This window comes from Pyrgilauda ruficollis, unplaced genomic scaffold (assembly GCF_017590135.1).
Source record: "Pyrgilauda ruficollis isolate IOZ18807 unplaced genomic scaffold, ASM1759013v1 scaffold28, whole genome shotgun sequence".
Taxonomy (NCBI): domain Eukaryota; kingdom Metazoa; phylum Chordata; class Aves; order Passeriformes; family Passeridae; genus Pyrgilauda; species Pyrgilauda ruficollis.
In genome coordinates, this window is record NW_024524155.1 from 6,764,946 (window position 1) to 6,789,500 (window position 24,555).

General features: G+C 36.7%; 1 protein-coding gene across 8 annotated transcripts in view; it reads left to right on the forward strand.

Annotated features, from left to right (window-relative positions):
* FLRT2 (fibronectin leucine rich transmembrane protein 2) overlaps positions 1–24,555 on the forward strand; it is a 57,971-nt gene that overhangs the window by 27,745 nt on the left and 5,671 nt on the right. Inside the window, exon 3 of one of the 8 annotated variants that reach the window (XM_041471963.1) lies at positions 1,650–1,762. The exons of 6 other annotated variants lie outside the window; for them this stretch is intronic. The gene's annotated coding sequence lies outside the window, so the exon portion shown is untranslated. Of the gene's footprint in view, positions 1–1,649; positions 1,763–24,042; positions 24,066–24,555 lie in introns of those variants that run through there. One more of the 8 variants, XM_041471966.1, reaches the window with a different exon arrangement.

Below are 24,555 nucleotides of genomic sequence, written 5' to 3' on the forward strand. Positions count from 1 at the left end.
AAGCATAAAGTTGTTCACATATCTTCTTCCTTGTTGCCTTTGCTGAAGCAAGGACAGATAAATTTCTTCCCATTAAGTTAATTACCCACTAATAAAACAATACACAAACACAAAGTATCACTTTGGTTCATCCCTGGAAAATAATACCATATCTTCCAACCTGCACCATCATGGAGTCATGTGCTACCATTTCTGGAGGTGATGATAGGCTAGTGAGCTTCCTAAGCTTCTTGGACTTTTGTCACTCTTCTTTACACCAGCTCTATTTTTACTTCTTCAGGACTCTGAATCCAGCAACGCCATTCCTCTGGAAACAATGAATTTCTGCAGTGGTTTTGCTGTCCCATGTTGCAATTCCTGTTAGTGTTTTATTTCTGCTGATTTTTTTTTTTGCTATTTCTTAGGTCTTATTCCACCATCTTTTTAGTTCTTGACTAAATTATTAAGTATAGGTTTCTTCTGCAGGGCTTGGGGATTTAGCTAAAGGATCTCATTAATGTTAATGGAGGTCATATATAAATCTATGTTCAGCATAGAGAAATTTTTCCCTTCATTTTTTTGGTGAAGGGTGATATGAGTGTGATCAATTTTTCTTTGATACCATATTAAGAAGGTTAAGAATAAAGGCATTTAAATGACTTCTTATTTTGATACAGAAACTAGAAAATATACTAATATACTAACATGCCTATATATTGTATTGTATTTTCCCATCTTGTCATTTCAGTGAGTAGAAAAGATTTAGTTTCAACTTATTCAATTATTAATTGTTGTAGTGCCAGTTTATCAGACTGAAAATCTCAAACAATGAGTGTCTCTATTCAAAGAAGAAGTACAGCAGAGGTGCTATGGAACTATGAGCCACTCTTTCATCCTCCTTTCACACATACACATAATCTGATTCTGTCCCTCATCTTATCTCAGAGGGACCTTCTAGGGAATAACTGGATAGTTTCATCTCCTTCACTATTTGGGGATTTTTGGTGTCACAAGGGCACAGTTACTCCAAATGGGTGTTGTGGTTTTGGCTGTAACCAGTGGTAGCTGCAGTGGAATTTGATTCCTTATTTCACACAGAACTGCCATCAGCTGGTAACAGTTGTCAGGTCCAGTTAAGATTAATTTGAAATAACATGCCAAAATTTGAGGGATTTTGTAGTCTATTTTCAAAGTTTTCAACCAAATATTTCCTCATATATTAATCTAATACCATGTTTACAATCTGTGCTCTTTTCTGGACACTCTTTCCAATCTAAATTTTAATAGGCTGAAGCTAGGAACAGGTCATGCAGAAACTCTTATAGATCTGTCTGACTTTGATGTGGAAGCTAGGGCTAATTGCATTTGACCCTTACTGCTTTGGGGTGAATCTAAACTATCCTAGCTCTAAATCCTGATTATTTTCTATTTGTACCTCATAAAACCCATGTGAAAATGAGAACTATGTTGAATTTTATAATTTTAAAGTATTTTTTTTTCCTCTAGTAGTAATAACAAATAGAACTCTTGATATTTTCCAAAGCATCTTACCTCACCTTTAATAATTTTTTTCCAGATTTACCAGATACTTAAAGCTACTGGTAACTATGACACCTGAACTAGGCAATGTGAATATGACCATGGCACTTTTTTTTTTTTTTTTTTTTCAGAATATATGCCCAGAATATATATTAATCCACATCTGTGTAAATCCAGATCCACCTTTACTACTTTCCTGAATCCAAGGAGCCAGGGTGGTTGGTGGGAACTTGGCCAAGCAGAGGTGCAGTGGTTGATTATCTGTTCTCTCTGTGAAAAATTGTGAGGCTGATTGAAATCAACGCTCAGAGTTCACCGGTCCCAGATCTGTAGTAGGAGGATACTGGTTTGCATCAACACTGGAAATATCAGCCATGTGTAGATAGTGCTCAAATCCAAATTGCAATTAAAAATTTAATTATAGCAATGCAGTACAAAGCTTTTTAATGTCATTGATTCAGAATTTTTCACCAGAAAATATGCACTGATGAAAAGTACATACCAATCAAGCGCTAAACATCTAAAATCCTATTAGAAATCTTGTGGTTGCTCAAAATCTTCAAAATACAGCTATTCACTTTTCTGCTTCAGCTTGTTCTATAGTATTTATCTAGCCTACAGAAGCATTTGGTGAATTGTTCATCTTTACAACATGCTTTTAACTGTAAAAGGGCATGTAAATCAAGTGTCCCTGTTATGCATGCATTGCTAACAGCTCTTAGTCTGAAAAACTTCCTGATCTCACTCAGAGCTTGCCTGCCATACCTCTAAGCCTCATTAATTTTTGACAGTTCTTCATGGGTTAAGATGTTATTTTCTTTGTGTAAACATGGTGTCTAAATGGTAGGTAAAATAATTTGCCATTTAGAAAATGCTCACATGTGAACATTATTAGGATAATATACTTGAAAATGGGGAACGTTATTAAAATATTGAAATAAGTATTTGAATGTAGTCCTAGAATTAGTTATATCTGTATTTTAAATCAATATAACTACAAAATTTGATTTTTCATGTCTGGTATTCCCATCTGGGTTTTGACTCAATAATTATAGCAGTAGCTAATTGCAAATTCTATATTTAAGTTGCCTAGGAATTTCTTTACAAAGGATAACAGTGAGCTCTTTTTTCAGAAACTTCCATATCTGTCTTATTTACTGCAGAAATCTGATAGTAGTTAAGAGAAAACCCTGTGATTTTTTTTTTCCAAACAATTCAATTTCTGATTTGGTTGTAATACAAAACTTTAAACATTGTAATTTCTCTTCTCTTTTTTTATATCTTCAGTAGGTGCACACCTTCTCTAATCTGTCTGAAGCTGCTGGTATTTTTTTTTGAGAAAATGCTTCACTTTTGACAGTGGTTATAGTAGTTGAGGTGGGGGTGAAGGCCAGAGCCTCCACATGTACACACACTTTCCTCCCTGTTAATCCAAGAAGAGGCAGGTGTGCAGAGCACCCATCACTGACACTGGGGAAACACTGCAGCCCTCCCCATGAACTCCACCATCTCACATATGTCCACATGCTGGTCTGCTCACTCTGTCAGTGAAGCAAGTGAGGTAGGAGCTCCTGTGTGGCTCTAACAATGCCTCAATGATTTTTCATGAGCATATTGTTTCCTCTGTGGAGGTATGTTGTGAACTTGTCTGGCAGTGCAGACTTTCTCTGACAGAGAAAAATCAAATGCCTCTAAATTTTGCAAGTACCAGAGTTACTTTAAAGTGACAGGTCAGGCGTTGTAGTAGAGCAGAGATATCAGAGCCTAAGTCATGTGAGGTCCAGGGATTTACAAAGCCTTTGTGACAGCATTATGTTCAGTAGAGGTGTGAGGATTGATTCTGCATTGGTATTGTTAGTCTTGGTAGAAAAGTACCAGAAGGAACTTTGCAACCATTCACATTGGTTGTTTTGCCTATTATTATAAGCTGCAGGCTAGAAAATTTGTTTTAAAGCTCAGTTTAAGATGAAAAGTTAAAACAGTTCTAGCAACATAAGTAATATGGGGTTCACAAGTAAGAGCAACTTCTTACTTGTGAATTTATTAAAAGAAACTCCCCACATGTTCCCCTGAGTGAGCATAGGAAATAGAATACTACTCACACTAGGAAGGAAAATAATGCCTTCTGTCCAAATATAAGTGGAGTGAGAAAATGCGTTAAAACCCAAACCTGACAATAGATTTAACTTGAAAGCATTTTTTTTCATCCTTGTTGAGTGTGCACTTAAGAGACTGTGCTGCTCCAAGGAACACAGAAGAGTGCTAAGGAATGGATATTTCTTCTCTCCTTCACAACTGTTGTCCAGCAGTTAATAGCAGAAAATGTCCCAAATTTTTCATTTGAATTTTTCATCTCAACAGAAGGGCAAATATATACAATAGGAGACCCTTTGAACCCTTTGAACCAAATATAATGCAATCCAAGAGATTTAATGTTTTCAAACCCGTGTAGGTAATAACATACTGGATAATCAAAATTCTTATCACAAGTTTATCCTGTTTTTCTGTAGAATTTGACTGTTCTTTTTTGAGACCTTATTGATGTACAATTTGTTTTCTAAGTTTTATGCATTTTTGCATGGGTCCTAATTATAGAAGGGAAATCCACCTGAAGATATTTCACTTGTAACCAAAAAAGATGTCTCATGACATGCTGCTCTTTCCATACTTTCTGAGTCTTTCCCTACTTTTTCATTTCTGATTCCCAAACTCACCATCTGCAATACTTTTCCAGTAAATTATCACTTAACAATGTTTAATTGTTAATTTAGTGATGTTTTTGTTCAACTCATTGCAAGCAAATATATTTATGTGGTGCTTACTTCCAGGTATCCAGTGCTCCTTTGACACCTAGTCTCCCCAAACTTCAGCATTTAATTTTAAAGAAACATTGAAACACATGTTTTATTAAAATCAGTATGTCAAGCGAGCACATTTGGCCTTCAGCAGGGAAGTGTCTGCTAGATACTATTGTACTTACAGAAGAAATTGAGTCAGACCAAGTGTAATGAACTGGCCTAGTTGAATGTCAGGGATTTTATAGGTTTTCCAATGTTCATTTCTTCTTGATTATGTGTTTGCTGGTCTTCATTCGATCTGGAGCATCATTACCTAATGTTTCTACTATATTTGAGGGGTGAAAAGTAATTTAGCACAGAAGTACATTTACTTTGTTAAATGCTCTTGCTATCTCCTATGGGTAGAGCCTGGATGTCCTTAAACCCATTTATTTAGCAGAGACCTCTTTCAAGAAAGATGGATTTATTTCTGTGCTTTTTTCATTGATGCTGTTTTGGAAAGATATCAGCACACTAAAGGAAACAAAATGTTCAGCTCACAAATCTAAGGGGAGCTTGGAGCTGCTGAGAAAAAATTACTTTTCTATTTAAGGAGGATAAAAAAGCCCATTAGAAACTCTGTTTTGAAAAATTAAGAATAAAAGAAGTATTCACTTTCCAACCAAATACAGTTCTTTCAGAAATCCAAATGCCATTTAGTTTATGTAAGTCACGGGAGGGAGAGAATATCAGTCAGAAGCCCGTCCACGCTTGCTGAAATCCACAGAAACCTCCTGGAGTGGATTGTGCTTCACATTGGGGAGTGCAGAGATGAGGGAGGAAGAATGTAGAACAAATGTGCAGCAGAGAAAGAGGGAATGAAAAGGTGTAAATACAGACGTGTGTGTGAACTTAGGTCATTGTTACAGAATAGCGGAAAGAACATCCAGTACAGGGTTCCAATTGGGTTCTTCCTTGGCATCACACTGGTACCAATGAGAGCTTCATCAGGGTGAAGGAAGTGGAGGGGACATTGATTTTTTTAGAAGGATATGTGTAAAAGTAAAATGCAACAATGCCTGGAATGAGTTAAAGTTTTGGCTGACGTTAATTAGTGAGACTGCTGTTAATACACGGTGGTGTTTTTATCTCTGCTTCCAATTAAATCAAACCATGGCAGTGAGATTTTACATGGTGCAGGATGGTGCACTGCATCACCAGATGAAACTTTAGGATAAATTTTCATTTTGAAAAGTGAATTACACCCTTAAATATCCCATGAAACTGATAGAGCCCATTATCTTGTTTATTATTCAGGTCTTTAAAAAATCCCTTGATGCAGCAATAATTGCTTTCCTGAATCAACGGAATTTATGTAAAACAAAGTTTCAGCTGCTTTCTTGAAAATATTTCTTTCAAGCCTATTACACTAAATGTTGTTCAGAATAGTCCCAAGAAACTTGGAGAAAATTGCCTTTTTGCTATTTTTCCCTAACACACTGAAACTAGTCACTTGTAGTTTTATGTCCATGTCATTCCACAAAGTATTAACTGTGTTTTTCTACTGAGCTGCCATTGTTAGCAGTATAAGTCTTGCATAAGCTGCACAGCTACATATCTTGAATTATAAAGTGGGATGGAGAGACCAAGATATTGGCATTCTATGCAGTCAACAGAATATAGCACTATAAGTGATGATATTTGGACCAGCCCTCCAGGCTCATTGACTTCAGTAATTCTTTCTGTTCATGGGCATAAAAATTCTCTCAAGGTCACACCCAAGGTTAAATCATGGGAACTTCAAAATGGGAAACTTTAAAAAATACTTCTGAAAATAAAACAAAGGCCCTACTGAAACTAATGGGAAATTTTCCATTGACTTCAAAGGCAGTAGAATAGAATCAGAGCCATGAATCTTCACACATGGGAAAGGAATCCATGACTATGATTCTGTAGTAGCTTCTCAAAATTATACATTTCCTATGGACCATCTTCTTTTACCAATTTTAATAATTTCTGGCTTCTCTTTAAATAAAGAATGTAGTCTTGCAACCTAGTGCAAATAAACCCATTTCAAAAATAGAAAATATGAGAAATAGAGCATATAGAACTTGAATATTCAAAATTAAACAATAAAATATCTCACAGTAAAGCCTTTTTAACACTCTACTAAAAACATCAATATTAATTTTGTTGAGAAAGCATACAGATGACAGATGTTATGATGACATATTAGCGCATGACATTGGGAAGAAAGTTACAATGGAGAGTGCATGGTTTGGTTTGGTTTTTTTCTTTTTTTTCTGTTGTTTTTTGGTTTGGTTTGGGGTTTTTTTTTGTTTTTTTAAGAGAGAAAGAACATTCACATTCTCAAACTTCATTACCACATTCTGGCATCTGTTTTAAAAAATAAATATTTATCCACAAATCTTAGATACATTTAGAAATATACCCGAAAACAAAAGAAAAGGAACAAAACCCCCTTTTACATCTCCTTTTTACTGATTTCTTCAAATGTACGTGTCATAGATTAGTCAGACTTCAGTTTGAAGTGTCAAAATATTATGCAGTGTGTTCTCAGCCAGACAAGCACAAGAAAATGGCCATTTTCTTCACAGGAGAATTTGGCCCTGGAAGCAGAAATTCCTGAAAATGGGAGTGATATATTTGCATTCCTTTTCCCTTGCTTTTTGGGCACATTTACATGAGTCTTGAGAAGAGCCTTAGCAGTGAATTGTAAGCTGTTCTGTTGAGTTTGTCTTACACAGCTTTCTATGAGAATTTCCACCAGAAACATCAGTCCTAGAAATTCTGAGCATTGAGCATGAACCCAAAAACTCTTCACATGACTAATGTGACCAACTGCAACTAGTGACACTTTCAATAATAAGCCATCTCATAGCTGTAATTTGCAGAAAACTTTATTGCACAATTCAAAATCATACATATATTTTAGAAAATCATAATATTTGCTTCAAGAGCACTCCAGGAACAGAATAAAAGGTGATTCTTTTTTTGCTATTGCAATTTTTTGTCTCCATCTGAGATCTAAGATTGCTTATCCAATGAATAGTAAAAAGAGTTGCAAGAAGTGGTGAAAGACAGAAAGATTATTTAACTTTGTCACAAAGTTGTCCACATGGTATAGTTAAATCAAGGACTTGGGGTAGTCTGCAGCATTAGCAACATGAGGTTAATTTTCTTTGCTCATGTAGTAAAATAATTGCCATGAATTCTACCGTGTCTTATTCAGGCCACATTAAAATCTGCATGCTGTATAATCTAGGCACTTTAATTCATATGAGTCTCAATATGCCAGGTTTATATTTATTTTTCTTTCTTCCATGCACGTTTGATATAGTATGTCCAACTATTCCTTCTGGCTTTCACTCTGCATAGTTATTCAAAAGCCAAGAAGACAAATTCCCTGTGCAATTCAGAAAAGACAGACTGGCAACTTTTCAGCATTTAAAAAGCCTTTTGTCACCTACTCTGAGAGAGAACAAGGTAAAACCAGCATGGTCACTTTAATAGTTGATGCTTAAAACAAAGATGGATTTGAATAGTTGCCTTGGCTTTTTGCAGTGTATGTTTGTGCTGTTCCCTGCACAGCACTATAGTTTCCAAGCTGTCTTAACCATAACATCGGGGGAAGTTTTGTGCTGGTTTCCCTGCATCCTTGTAAATCATTCTGTCTATTTGCATGCTTGCAAGAAACAAAAAAAATTTTGCGAGTGCTCTTATTAAGTTGAGTTACCCACTGTGACAACAGTCTTCTTCCCTCTATTGGCTTTGAGTGACTCTGTCTGATGTTGGTAGTAAAGGCTAAAAGGAAAAAAACAAACCAAAATAACAAAGCTGGAACAGTGAAACCTCAGGCCATGAAGGGCCATGTCTTCAAAGCTGTATGTCTAAGCAGAGAGGACATGTGGTTTCATTGATTGAATACAGACTGAGAGACAGGAACTTGTAACTTTTAATTTTCCTTGTGCTCCCGTCTCACTTTGGAACCCTTAAGCGAGTTTATTCAACTCTGCAGAAGATCTAGCATTGTCTTTTGTGGAGTCACAACACCACTTTCAAAGGCCAAGGCAGATTTGGGCCACACTTTGAGTTGTACTCATTCTGGTCTGCTCCAAGAGGGCAAGAAGGCATCCTGAAGGTAGCTCAGAAAACTGCCCAAGCTGGTGCAATTATGTGTACTAAATCACGAACTTACTTCTTATCCTCAAGCCTTATATCCCATATACTGGGTCTTATCCTGTTTTTCTTGGGAAAGTCTGAGCTGCTTTTGATACCAGCTGTGCAGTTGAGCAGTGTCTGCAGTATGTATATTTACCACAGGGCTGTATGCAGTTCACAGCTGAACCCAGAACACGCAGCCTTGTGTCTCAATTTTTCAATCTAAACTGAAAAATTAAAAATGCTTTTTGAATTCCAGGAGGAGGCTAATGATCCTTGTCATGCTGTGACTTTGCGAGGGATCTTTAGCTAACCCTGGGAACAGAAGCAGCTGAAGCACATACTCTTATGTCCCTGGAGAAAACAGGGAGGGATTCACAGTGGGAAGAACAAACCATACGTCAGCTCCTGGCCAAGGTGCTACCTTTCAATGGCAGGGCTGCCTGCGAGAGCAGGAGTCTGGGCTCTGACCCAGGAGGTCAGCTCCAGGCCCACGTTGCATAGCCTATGGATGAACCAGGGAGTTATCTCCTCTCCTGCTGACAGCCATCTGGTCAGAAGCATGGCCAGTGCTGCTCTTACAGGACTGACGCCTTGTGAAGGCTGACCTAGAACAGAGACTAGATGGAGCTAAAGAATAAAGCAGGTATTTATTAAGACGCCTCAAACAGATCCAACTTGGGCTGCACAACACAAAATAGCCACAAAATGGGTGACCAGTCACAGGGTCTCCCACTTTTATAAGTTTTGGTCCTAGCATATTGGAGCTAATTGTCCAATTACAGCTTTAGCCCATGAAGTCCCATCCATTTTATTTTTCCCTTTTCGGTCCACCGTTGTTTATGCTCTTGGGCCTGAGATCTGGATTGGCTGGCCTTGGTCCCCAGCTAGAGAAGGACCTGTTTTGTCTACCTACTCCGTGAAGAGAGCTTACTATCCCCTACACTTACGCAGAAGCAGAAGGAGAATAGAATCTGAAAAATATAAAAGCTTAAACCTGAGGCATCATTTCCCCCAAGCTTGCAAACTCCAAACTGACATGAGTAAATGAGCACTAGGGTGAATATAATTGACTGTAGCTGGTATTAGCAATAAAAAGAATCTCCACAAAGCCAGCACATAACCATGAGGCCCGACCTTTTGATTTCTTATTTTGAGGGGGGAAATCCAAAACTTTAAAACTTTCAAAAAAAGTACCAGAAGATGAAGATGTCCTCTGTTTCTACCACAATCCTGGCTAAATTAAGTCTGTAGTACTGCTCCAGACCCTGTTTCTTTGCCTGTTGAACACGAGCAGCAGAGAACACTTCAACTTGTGAATTTTTGTTACTTTTTAATGAGATATCTGGGATATTCTACCCACACAGCTTGATAGAGAATGCTGCTTTCAGGTGCTTAGATTCATTTTACATTTTATTATGCTCAGGAGAGATAGAGTTGTCATAAATATTTAAGTGGGAAGCTACGTAGGATAATTGAATTAATCAGTCATTTTTTACTTAATGCTCATACTGAGTTTAAGAAACACATCCACTGGTGTTATGTCTGATTATAGGTTCTGACTTGCAACCTGATTTTACTGTGAATCTTAATACGCTTGTCATGTCTTTTATGGCATCTTCTCCTTGAACCAGTGGGTCCAGAAGTACTTAAGCTTGTCTTCCCTGAGATGCAAGACTTTGTGATTATAGGTATGAGAATAAGGATTGCAAATGTAAATGCTAAGGGATGTCCAGGCCACCATAACATTTCTTAGAAAAATTAATTACTTCATTGATTAAACAGCACCATTTAGAGGTGCAGGGGTATTCTCCTTGCCAAATATTAGAAGGATGGTGTCATTTTCCATCCTGTCTTTATCTACTGCTTCTATCTGTAAGATAGTTTTCAACCAAAGAGCTTGTCACAGAAAAAAATCAGTGTCTACCAACAAGAGACCGAAGACTGGAGTTTTTTCTGTCAGTGGAGTGACACTAGTCTCTCCAAGCTCCCCTTTTAGAGGCCTGCCTGTCTGCTTCTGGCTCAGTATTTAATCAAAGGTTTGCCATCAGGAAAAAGAAACCATCACACAAGCATTGCCTCCTCTTCACTGCACTTTGGACTCCACTTCTCCTAAGGAGTGCCCTTAAGCTGCCACCTCATTTTTCACCATACTTACAGACTGATGGCTGGACACTACTGTCCAAGTCTGGATTAGAAAGGATGATGAGAAAGGTGAATAATGTTGTATACAATGACAAGCATGACTGTGCCCAACAGATCCCGGAATATAATTATGGTTTAGAAATAAAGCAGTATTTGAACTCTCACAGCTGTCTTAACATTCTGAGATGACATTTACTATGTCCTGCAGTAATTAATGCAAAAGCTGACCTGACTCCCTGAAAGAGAGGTTGCAAATATAACATGGAAAGAAAATTATCTTGTGGGATCACAAATTTTTAACTTCATATTTTTTTAGAGAAGAAAATAAGCAATACTTGTTGGCTGTTACAAAGAATTTATTAAGTGCCAGTACCACAGCTGTCAAGAAACCATGTCTGGATTTTATTTATTTATTTTTAGGACATTCAAACAGGAGGAAAATAGTGATTGTTTAGAAAATAGACTAAATGTTATGATTGTTATTGCTTAGGTTAACAATGGCAGAGAGTAGTGGAAGTTTTTGAAGTGTTAATCATGAAAAAGGGGAAAGACATTGATCAGGATGGATGTTGATGTGTTATGGGTGGTGATAGAATGGAATCAAGCACAGTACCAGAAGAAAAGATGTAGTTATCCTCTGCTTTTGTTTCTTTTTATCACTATATTTATTCTGAAATTTTCTTTGTGATGTGTCTCATTTAGAAAGGGAGTCATTTTTTCTAAACTCTCCTCACACTGAAACACAAGTAAAATTACATATTCTATATGTTAGTGGAAGACTAGATATTTCTAAATATCTACCTCAAAGGAGGTGAAGTGAGATGGTGAGCAAGTCTTTCTTCAAAGGATTGTGTTTGACAACGTTCCCAGCAGTCAAAAAGGAAACGACATAACCTAGAAAGTTCACAGACTTCATAGAGAGTTTATATAGCAGCTGATTGGATGACCTCTTTCACCAAAGTTTCACTGAGAAGAAAGATCCCATTTATATAATACAAAGAATACAAATGGAATTTAAAAAAAAAAAAAAAAAAAAAAAGACATTTATACAAAAAATAGCGAAATAAAAATTACAGGTGTGTTAAAATAGCTAAATAAAAATTACAGGTGTGTTCTAACTGAACCACTAGATTCAAAACAGTCTGAATTTCAAGTCAATGTAATTTTATATACAGATATTTTGTCTTAGCTTGGGTTTTTCTATATAGGAAAGGTGCAGAGGTCATTGAAGAAAAGTATATAAAACATGATGATATGTTTCAGTTCCTTCTGTGGTCACTACTTCACTCCTTACAGTTTCCAGTCCTCTAAAGCTAAAGCAGAACATTGCTATTTAGAGAACTAGAACTTAGCCCTGGAAGCACATTTTTGCATCATCATTTTACCATTTTATTTTCTTACTTGCCGTAAAAACTCATGATCTTAAAAGCAAAATAGACCAGTAAAGTCACCCTCCTTGTTGCATTTGGAATGCTCCTGAGAATACATTATTTGGCCAGTTTAGGTTTAACATATTTATCATTAGCAAATACCCAGAATTTCAAAATGCAGAATTTGAGCTGTTTCAATGACTTTTAAGCTATCAGATACATTATGGGATACCACCATATCTAATTTCTGTCTCAAGTACTCTGGAAATGTAATGGACAGGTCCATGCATGCTGCATTTCTGTTGTTGTGCTCAGTCCCTAGTTCAGACCGTAAGATATGACTGACAAAAACAAGAAATTCTTAGCTGCGACAGACCAGCAGTCCATCTATCTCAGTGTTTTGTCTTCAATGAAGATAAGAAATTGTTGGAGTTGCTTTTTGCCATCCGGTTTCCCCCTGTACACATCCAGAAGTGCCCGAAATAGTGGAACTATACATATTAGACATATACATATACATGTACATATACATTTCTCTTCTCTTTAAGGGAATGTATTTAAAGATCAATAAATTGTGAAAACATTTCCACAGAAATTTTCACTTCACTATGTACTGTGTAAAGGAATATTTTTTGTTACCTGTTTTACAGATACCTTGCTATTTTTAATGAATCACAGTTTCTCTTGGTATTCAAAATATAATTTTTATACAAGAATTTTCCTAATTCCATGCTTCTTGTGAGGCAGTGTGAGTCAGAAGCTTCCCAAGTGGAGACTGGTATTTGCAGTTAATTTGATGCAGGTACCTATTAAAATCACCTCTCATTTTCTTTTGTTCCAGTGCTGCTCAGTTATTTGTGGGAAATGAACTCAGAAAGTGACCAGAACAGCTATGGTGACTGTGTTTAAACAGTGACTGTGTTTAGTCAGTCCTTATCTGTGCTTTAAAAGTAGTTTGTTATTAATAATAATATTGAACACTATTGCTTTGACAAGATTTCCTCCTTCATATAAGCCCTAAGCAGAAGATTTGAATAATTTTTTTTTAAAAAGAGGGTTAATGCTTGAAATATTTTCAGGGAATATAGAAACAGATTTTTTTTTCCCTTGAATACAGGATGGTTTTCTGTTTCACTGAAGCAGAGGAGAGCAGCCAAGAGGCTTAAAAGCCTTGAAGGTAGTTGCTGCCAGGGTGGGTTTGTTTGAGCATTTGTTTGGATAGAGCACATAGCAGCATCTCTTATGATGTATGGTATTAGGAAATGAAGTTTATTTTAATTTAAATAGGAAGGAAAGAATTTTTAAAATAATACTTTACAGCAAACAAACTCAACTATTGTGGGCTAAACTCTTATGAGTCAATAATTCTTATCTATTGGAATAACTGTAACTTTTATTACTTCACACTACTTTTTGATATAAAGTCAGCTATTTGCTGTAATGGGTCAGAGATATCTAGATAGATTTGAAGTGAAATGTCTGACAAATTTTTGCCAAATCCAAACTGAAGCATATGAGGGTGGTGGTGATGATGGGTGAAGCCTCAGATGACTTTTCCCCTTCATATTTATTCTAATTGCCAGTGTCCCTTTGTTGTCTAAGCTGTGTATTCTACATAACACAACACAGATGCAGTAACCCGAAGAGAGAGGTGCAGTAAAAAGGGATTTGCACTAAAAGAAAATTTCCTTTGAGTAATCAAAGCAACATCTGCAGTTAGTCAAGTTCTCAAAATCCTTTTTCCAGGCTGCTTATAGGCTCTTCTGCCATTCATGTCTTCATAAAGCAAAGGATTTTGGTGTTTTAACTCATCTGCTCTTGCTTCCACATACACATGTATGTATGCAGTGTATGCATTGAAACAGGAAGGTGCAAGCCCATGCCTGCTCTTTTGCATGTAGCAGCAGCAATATTTACGTGGCCGTCAAAGTTGATTTGCATTTAAATTCTCTGAATTTATAACCCCTTATAAAAAAGGAACATGCAGAGGTCAGAGCAGATGAGTGGAGGTAATATTGCTGAAAATACCCTGGATTGCATGTACTGTCTTTGTACCCTACATCGATGGGTTATGCCAACTATGTGCCTTATTAGCAGAAGTGTAAGTAAAGAACCTGTGCATTTAGAATGTAAAATTTTTGTGTAGACATAAATCAAAATCCAAGATTTCCCATACTCACAAAGATATTTGTCTTAGGGACCTACCTCAGTTTTTAGGACAAAGAAAAACCCATCAGCAAATCCCCAAATCGCGTAGCAGATCTTTATATGTAGTTCATTTAAAGTACCCAGAGATCTGCATAGAAAACATGAGTGTCTTATTTGATTCATGCAGTGACCTGAAAAAATAGAGTGCTCGCAAACAAAAGAAAACAATAATTGCATTTCTGAGCAGGCATATTTTACTGCCTGCAGAATAGCTTAAGACTATCTCACATTTTCTTTATATATTTCTCCCTCTGGCTCGCTCTCAGGTTTTATTGTGCATTGCTTCTCTGCCTTTCTGAGCTCATTTGAGAGGTCCAGTTTTGTATAAGCACAAAGTGCTGATAATATTTTGTGATTCCTTGCAGTAACAACTGTGCTGCAAAGTAGCACAAGGACACATATTGATAAGGACTCAAGTGCCTGGAATTATTTGGCACATGTCAGATGGAATTTGCATTTGAGCTGAAGGCCAACTCCAGGCTTCTGCACCTCTTAGGACCCACTTAAAAGCTACAAAGAGTGTGTAAGTGGTTTGCAAGTCTCTTGCTGGCTGTCTACACATGGCTAAAAATCACCCACCATGAATCTTTAATGGCAGAGGACTACAGTTTTTTGCTTTACGGTTGGTATGTGTCATTTTTGGGCCTCCTGGCAATTTTCACCAACTGATGCAACCATACACACACCTCAAAGAAGAAGTGGAAAAACAAAGCAGAATTGCTTTCTGTGTTCTTTTGCATCTTTGTCAGGATTTGTTCAACATAAAAGCTTTGAACTTTAGAGTTGAAATGAGCCTAGTCAGGCTCTTTTAAAAATGTGTTAGAGAAGTTATTGAGAAAATATAATACTAGAAGCTTCAGGACAGAATAGCAGGGCTTTATTCTGTTCTGAGCTGCTTCTTCATAAATGCTAAAAGATGGCAGACACTTTCCTTTGTATCTACTCTCTACATTGTGGACAAAATTAGACCTATTGCCATTACTGTGTCGTCCTTTCTCTGTTCATGGTCAGAAGACTTGTGATTTGGTGAAACTATTCACACAGAATATTCAGTCCTACAGCCATCAGCATGGGGCAAAAGAAAAATTGGCTGGAGTAACATATCCAGCTTCTGGAAATTATGTCCTTTTGGCTCTGCTTTGTCTTTGAGCACCTTCTGTGTTGGCAGCATATCTGCTCCTTCAAGGAATAGTACACCAGAAGGAAGACTGAAAAGTGACTTAAATCACAACTGCAGATGTAAACACTATGTCTTCTTCTCTGTTTCTTCTTCCCTGGGGAATTGAGCTGCTGCCAGAAATTAAAGGCAGATAGTAGTTTCTTGGTTGATGTAAACTGTTGCAGTCAGTGTTTAAACATATAATCGGTACCCCTTCATCCTGCAGGAGCAGTGCTCTTGTTGGCTGACACTGCCTGTATGTATTATTTTGTGATCCCTTAAGAGTTCTCAGGAGATTCTTGCAGTTTTAATTGCACAGTTGAGAATCATTGGGTTAGAAATGTCTATTTACTATTTCTAGCTTGCTCTTATTTCTATTTGTACCCAAAACTGAAGCTTCCCCATGTTAAATTCTGTCCCATGCAGCCTTCTTTTCTCAAAGAACTTTCAAGGTTAAATTGAACATCTGAATGGCTCTTGGGGAAAGGTAGTAGTGTAGCCTTTCACTAAATGAGAACCAAATCAGAGCAAAGTGACAAAAAAAGTTTGCTGTCTGTCAGAATCAAGACCTGGGGAAGACTCATGTCCCCATTGTCACAAAGAAATTCTTTAATACTATAATCTTTTCTTCAATCCTTTTAATCCTCAGATGTATACATTCTTAGGATATGTGCTTGACCAGCAACACTAAAAAGAGACAACAGGATTCCCTCACTGAAAAGAGTTATTATCATTGAGTTACTGAAATCTTGACAATTAGCAAAAAATGAATATCAGAACCAAACAAAAGTAAGTGAGGTAAAAAAAAAAAACTGTTAATGGTCTGTACCCTTGGTAAACTCTTCTACTGCCTTCGGTGTTTCTTTCCTATCTGTAATCAGAAAATCTCTGGGTTTACTGGTGTCCAGATAACCAGTGTATGGATGTTTTTGTTTTGCTATAAGACAGTTACAGTTGCAGCTATACCTTTAGTGTTTAATATTACCTGTTTCTTTTTTTTCTGATGATATGTAGGAGCACAAGTTGTTTCCTGTATGAAGTGCTGTGTCATATCTGGTGCAGTGAGGTTATTGCACTTTCTCCACCTGCGCATACAGAAAAGTGTAATTGGATCACTCGTAAAAGATAACAAATCCAGATCCCCAGGCTCTTGTCAGGCACTGTTGATGCTGAGATATTGTACAGTTGATAAATAATTCAGCTATTTAGCTGAACATGGATTTCAGAGGCTTAGCTGTACATTCTTCATCCATCATGTTAATATCTTTCCCTTTTTCTGATAACTGGCTATCTGAGGGCAATGATTTAAGAATTTTGTTTGATAACCTTTTATTTGCCTGTTACAGGGACCGTCATATAAGCAAGATTTTTTCTATATCTGGGGTACATCTTTTGTTCATTGGCCCCATAAGTGACTATACCATACATGACAGGTTCTCTGAAGCAGAAGTTAAGAGTGCAAACAAGTTTAATAATGCTTCTTGATAGCTCCTAAGAAGTGTTTATAGAGTGCTTCTTAGAGCTGTGAAGGAGCAGCATGCTAAGTAATATTAAAATAGGAAGGAGAGACCTCCATCTGCCTTTGTTGGAAAGACGAGCATGCGGTGACACCTTCAACTTTATTTATATTGAGGTGTCTAAGAAGTTGAGGGGCAGCTCCTTCCATATTTTCTTTCCAGGCCATATGCTACAAATATGGAAGACAAGAATATGACAGCCCATGCTCATTTGTCTAAGATCCTAAAGGGATGATCCCCCGCAAGGTAAAGTGACACTGTACAGGATCTCATCAATGATGTAGCACCATGCAACACATTTAAAACGTGTCAAAATGTTGTCTCCAAAGCAGCAATGCTAAGCCACTTAGGTCACTAAAAGCAGCTTTCTCAAATTCTCCACAGATGTTTTGCCAGGCTGCCCACATATCTCTAGATAAAAGCAAACTGTTTGCTTCACAGTGTAGAATAATTTATAGGTAGGGACCAATGTGTTTGCAAAGAAACAGCAGGTTGCCATCAGTTTTTCTTCGTGCAAAATGCATTATTCTAACCTCAGTACAGAATGCATGTGTTCCAAAAGGGGAATTATGTGAAATTAGTTTAGTATTAATAGTTTTTCTCAGTCATGTCCAGTTTTATCAAGGAAAGCTGTAAGCCCTCTGGAAAATGGTCAAGAAGACAAAGAAAGATTATCTTTTGAATTCCTTTCACTGTGTTAAGTGCAGCTGTCCAGAGGCAGATAATTTCACAACAATTTTCACGGATTTGAATTGTGGAATGTAAACACTATTTTACAAATGCTTTTATGAAGTAGAATTGTGTCCAAACTTATGTTTTTGGGTAAAAAAGTCAATTTTTTATTATTCCCCTATTGTTTTTTCTCTCTCTGTCTCTGGTCACAAAGGATCAGAAAACGTTAGACCTCAGGCACATTTCCTGTTGAAAACATTATCCAAACTGACAAATCTACATGCATGTTTTTGGCTTCAGTGAAATAATATATTTTAATGAAAATGCATTTTGTTGAAACATTCATGATAGCTCCTCATGTGAGATTCTTTTCATCTGCCATTTCCAATTTTTTCAAACAAACTTCACATCATCACATGGTACATTGGTGAGTTTATGGAGTCCTAGATGAGATCCATCAAAACTATTTCACCTAAGATATGAGAACAGCTTTTAGGGATGAAAGACTAGGGAATTAATTTACTGCCATACCAAATAGATCATTCTTACTGTTTGACAAATGTGTTAAGTTTTGAACACTGCAGCATTAGACTGGTGAAAAATTAAAGTTAGCCTTGGGGCAAGGTTAATAAAGACACCAATAACCTTTTGCTAGTAGGTGCAATACTTCATTTAATATGAGTCCTGAAGGTGATCATCTGTTCCTCTTTGCCCACTGGAGTGAGAATATCATGATGGTCACCATCTGGAGAAGTTTTTCAGCAATGAGCAATTTTATAATGAAAGCAGGGATATTTCCTTACAAAAATATTCTTGGGCTACCGATGACTTTTGGCTGCCTTGAAGTTCTACACGACTCAGAAGCTCACATTGGTTAAAAACCTGGATTTCTGCACCTTTTCTTCTTCCTTGTGTTCTGTGGGGGAGTCCTGTCTGCCCATGTACAGGCAATTAAAATTTTGCTTTTTAATTTGCCCTGTGTGTCCTCATTAACTTTTACTCTAACAGCTACAATTAGTTGTAATACTAGGGTTGGATGTTTCCTACATTAGAATTCAGGACTCCACAGGCAGGAAATTCTTGGTGACAGTTTTCCATTTCTAGAACTGCTAAAATGAAATTATCAATAGAAATAGGTCCGTGCAAGATTAATTCATGCAGGCATTCATTCAGATTAGACTGGATAGTATGACAAACCTAAACATGAATTTGGATCGATATGTTTCCCACTAGACCTTCTACAGTATTTCATTTATGGGTTTTATTACTAAAATTAGTCTTATTTTTAAAACTATTTAATAACAAAATTTGTATTTACCTATGTGTGTGCAAACACGGACAATTTTTTTTTTTTTTTTTTTTTGCCACAAGCTGCAAACACCATTGTTTCTAGGTTCAGAAGTTTGTTAGTTTTCACAGATGAGGTAGTCTTGATGAAGTTGTGCAATGTCAAATTTTCAGAATAACTTCCTTCTATTACAATTCAGTAACTGTTAAACACAGGAATGAAGATAGCATTTTCTAGGTAGTCTCCACACCTGAACTTTGGCACTTCTACACCCATTCATGGAGAAGCGTGAGGAGCTGAGCAGGGTGACTGGCAGCCTTGAATTCATGGCCTCACCTGAGGCATTAATGCTATTGATCTTGTAGCTATTTCAGCTCTGCTCCTGGAGTACAGCAGTCGCTCTAGTGATTATGTCTTGTAGTAGGTTCTCTCTCTTGACCTGTTACTAGGAAAAAATCTGTTCTACCTGAGCTTTTTCCCCCCAAAACCTATCTATTTTCCATTATTTGTTCTCTTTTCTCTCCCTGCCTCTTACATGCCTCTGAAGTAATTTCACTCTGTAGTAACCCACAAGTAAAAAAGTCTTGAACCATGAAGCTGGGAATAGTGCTTTTATAAGAATACATGAACATTAATTTTCCCAGTAACCAAGTGCTATGCAACTTGGTTTGCCAGGTATGTAACAGAGATGCCATCAAACAAGTCAGCAGTCACAGACAACTTTGAGGAAGGAGTGTGTGGACAGACAAAGTGGGAAGAAAACAAGTCCCACACTTATTTATTTATTTGTTTATTCAGGACAGAAAAAGTTTTCTGCTGGCTTAGCTCCCTCTCCTGGCAGTCAGGAATTGGGCTGTATCAGAGTTCTGTTGGAACTTGTACACTACCCAAATTTCCAAAGACAAAGCTCTTGTTCACTATAATAGTATGCCTTTTAAAAAGGGATTTCCTGAAACCTACATCATTCTGGGCAATGTGTCTGCATAATAATTTGCTGGAATGTAGCTAGAAAGAGAAAAAAAGGCTTAGAGGACCAGAAGATTACAGAAGAACCAGAAGGAGAAGGATGGCAAAAGATGTCTTTACACCCATTGTTGCAAGATGTACCACTCTCTAAATTTTCTTCTGTCTCCACCAAGGCAGATCCAAATCAATTTCACTTGCATCCTCAGGCTGCCTGATCTGAAGTCTTGAGAATAATTATAAATGCAAATTGAGAAGTAAAACCAGAAACATCCTGATCAGAGTAGAAAAAAGCACAAGAGTTCAGATGTGTACATTTGCTGAATCATTTTGCTAACATTATTGCAAAGACAGTAACACCTTTTTCTGCCATAATCTGTTCATATAGACTTCATTTTTTCTATAACAGTCTACAGAGACACTATAAGGTTTCCTTCCTATACTAGCTACTCATTCTGTTGTCAATACCCATTTTTGAAGAGGGCACCAAGGATGTTTTTTTCCTCTCCATCTCTTTTTCTTCACCTCTTTTTCTTCCTCCCTACTTCTTCTTCTTACATAATACACACTCATAGCTATGCAACAGCCAGTACAGCAGGCATGCAAAAAGGCTTCCTATAAAAGCATTTTGATTCCTTTGAGTCATTTTCCCCATGCCTTTGATGCAGAGATTATAGACTCTTATTAAAATATGAGTACAAAGTTCAAACCCAAGTAACTCATAGAGAAATATATACAGCTAACTATCACCCAAGGCTCCTGATCACTTTAAAAAAAAAAAAAAAACAAAAAAAAAAACCGCACAACACCGGGACATTTATTAATGTGTGCACTCACAGATATGAACTTTACTTGTGTGGAAAAAAGGCATATATCAGGTGTTATTCTGTAATTTTTCTTGTTACCAGTTGATAGATACACAGGGACATTTTTCTTAAAAACAAGGAAGTCTGTACTAGATTTCATATGAAAGGAATTAGATTTGTTTTCTGTTTGTCATTCAATTCCAGACATAATAGCCTTGTACTTACTGTGTATTATAATTATGTAGAGTAAGATTATATGACTTGATTATAACCCTAGTCTGCAGTACAGCCAAGAAAATTTATACCAAATGGTTTAGTGCTAAATAAGAATCACTGACTGGTAATAGTGAAAAGAGTAAGTATGACCATTTGGTTTTGGTTTTGCTTGACTTCCAGTTTATGTTGCATGGCACTCAGGTCCAGATAAGTGGATGAACTGCTGGGAAAAGTGATGCTAACTGGTTAGACTATCAGCAAAAAAAAGGCCTTGGATTCCTTTGACCTATTTTTTATTATTTTCAGTATCCCTTGAAGGAAAGAATAGCCAAGTATTCTTAATTTTATTATCTCTGAAAAATGTATAGCCTTAATGTAAACCATGAAGACAGACAACTTGGCTTTAAGAGCATTTCAAAACTCTGTGCTTATAACATAGTATTGCAAGTATTCCTATGCAGGCTTGGTTCCACATGTTATCTTCTCCCTTTATTCTCTGTTTTCTTCCCTGAATAACACTAGGTTCTCAGATAGCCACAGGGACCTTGACTGCATGTTTGGAAGACTGCAGAATAAAAAATGGGAAAGATGATTCTAAGGGCAGCTTTGGAGATTCTTTAGACAGCATAGGCACAGCCACTGAGGCAGTATATCAGTCAGTGAGGTAGGAAAAAGTTCCACAAGCAGACTACCAGTGAGGTGATTTTTTTTTCCCCTTAGATGCAACAAATTTATAATTGAACATCACTTTCAGTAATATATTAATTATTTCATGGCTATGCAGGGTGACAAAGGCTGGAAGTTGTATGGAGGATTCTGACCAGTAAAGGTACAACTAATAAAAAATTTTCACCTTTCCAACTTGCAGCCATATGTTTCAACCTTTAAAATATCTTTAATCAAAACACCTTATATTTTATCCAGTACATAAAGCCAAAATTTTTCTTTTCCAGCTAGCATCAGTTATGCCAAAAGGGAATTTAAACAAGGCAGTTTTGACAAAAGACAGTGAGATAAAAATGTTGATCAGAAATGCATTGTAAGTTATGAAAACAAATATTTCCATTGATTGCAGGAACTACTAAGCCAAATTTTCAGACTTGGCCACCTGAAGCATGTGATATTTTCTCATCTATTTCAATGCTGTTTTCTTAACTTCACTGTATCATTCTTTAAAATCTAATGAGATTTAATATCCTGGCTGCAGTAAGGCAGGAAATGTCTTACACACTTCGAAGATACAACTTGTGTCTAAGGAGGATATAGTGAGAAATAATAGAAATCAAGTGTAAAAAAATTACCAAATTGTTGATGGACAGATGTGTTATTATTGAATAATTTGCTTGATGATTTCTTAAATTTTAAGTTAATTGTGACACTTGCCTTTTTCTCTACCTAGACTGGCTTATAGAACTTTCTGACTTAAAATAAGCAGTCAACTCCCAAGATTTACAACCACAATAGCTAAGAAATATCTTTAATTCCTCCAATTTCAAATTTCTACTTCTGAAAAAAATCAGTAAATTTGCAGAGATTCAATTTAATATTTGCAGTCATACTGAAAACAGAGCTTGCTTTAGGAAGCCAGCATGCCAGAAATGGTGGGGAGAGGGGAAGCTGAGTGATCTGCCTGCCTTCAGTTTTGGCATTTTTCTGAAGAAAAAAAACTGCTTACACTTTTCTAGCATTTTGGAGTTTACACATGATGGTTTTCCTTCGTAAAGTTTCTTTTTTTTTAAATCGAGCAGGTTTCCAACTCTTCAATCTTTTTAATGTCTTTGGGGTAGAGATTTCTGACACACAGAACTCACTTTTCCATTAGGATCCCTGAGATATGCTGAAGAGCACAGCAACTATGAGCCCTATTTTAAGTGTTAAGCAGTTGTAAAAGACTAGTGAAGTAAAATCCTTCCCCAAAAAGTTATTTAAATACATTCAGTTTTATCATTACTTCCTCATTCTTTACCTCTGCCACACCACAGTCAACCGTGAAGTCATAAACATCTAGTTAGATAGCTCCTTGTGTTCTTGCTTAGTACAATCAAGAGTAGTCCCAAATACATATAATCTGTACTGGTTTTTTTGTATCTCTTTATTAAGGATTGATATCTATCTAGAGTTTAGGATACTGCCATTAATAAGAGGACTACCTTTCTTTCCATCATGAGGGAAGAAAACATGAGGAAAGTTTTAACAGATTTCTAATAGCAAAATCCATGTAACAAAAAAAGGAGAGAAACTCCAGAATCTGCTTAAGTGACTGTCCAATCAAAGCTCTTTTTCTTGTGATATCTAATAAGAAATGCTGTGTGCTTGACCTAATTTGTTTGTACTGTTACTGAAATATTTAATTCAGGTGCCATATCTACTTAGGTGAGAGGTACACTGGACAGAGTACTAGAATGAGGTGAATGCATAAATCAGTTCTAATATGGCAGTCCCTTCTTAGGAGATTCCCAGCAAACCGGGAGCTGCAGCTGCATGTTCTCAGCTGGGCCTTCTATTATACCCAGGAGTGAAATAAAGGTTAATCAATAACTGGGCTTACAATTGGAAGTGAGCTTAGTGCAGGGTACTGGATCTTTTAGGAGGTACAGTCTGTCTCTCTCTGAGGATGACGGGAAAGTGAGAGAACAGCTATCATTACTCTGTGTGGTCCCGATCAACTCAGAGGATGCTCTGCATATCCATTCTTATTTTAAGAGAGAGTGTCATGACAGATCAGAGCACTGTGATCTAGATGGGAGCCAGGCCATATTAAAGGCGGATAAACTGTCACACTTAGGCTCATGGTAGAATGTAATCCTGTTAAGACTTTCTCTACAGTATCACGTCATCTGGCATAATTGAAAAGAAATCAGTCTTGACTGAAATATGCTTGTGAGATAGAAAGCCATGAACAGTGGGGTACCTAATCTTACTGTTTGTATAAAAGGACAATGTATTATAGGCTATATTGCAGTATTACATTTACATATCTTTAAAATTTGAGCTCATAATGATAAAAAGGATTTTTCTGGGTCTCATTATTTTTTTATATCCAGCTGTTTGAACCTTCAGGCTGATACCTGATGATGCTCTAAATAAATACAGTATTCTTCAAGTGCAAGGTTGAAGGGTTGTAACTGTTTGACTAAGGATGCTTTCTACACTACCAGTCCATAGGATTCCCAAACGTAGCATCAGGGACATGTTATGAACTGCACAGCTGTATCAGAAGAACAAGGTTTTATGTATGACCAAAGTAAGTTTCTTTCTGAATGACCTGGATGTTCTTAATTTGTTTAAAGAAATATAAATATAATAATAATTTTTTAAAAAAGAGTATATAATAAAAACCAACTACCTTTTTGAAACAGGATTTTTGATTCACTAAAATTCTATTTTCTTGAAATCCTAGCCAGATCTTTGATTTGGATAAACAAAACCTGAAAAATTATTGTACTTATGTCACTGCAATTGAAGACCCTGGGTTCTGCACATGCTTTGTACTTGCCAATGCTAATATCCTTTATTAAGTCCAAATGCATATGGGGGGCGAGGGGGAGCGACCATCATTAGAAACAACTTATAACAAGACAAAATAACATCAAACAACACAGTACCTTTCATTGCATACTTTAGAGAGTGGGAATGTTTGGTTAGAGATCTGAATAATAAATAGTAGCTGGGAACATAAAAAGTATGCTTACAAGCTGAAAATACACATTAAGGAACTCAGCTATACTAAAGTT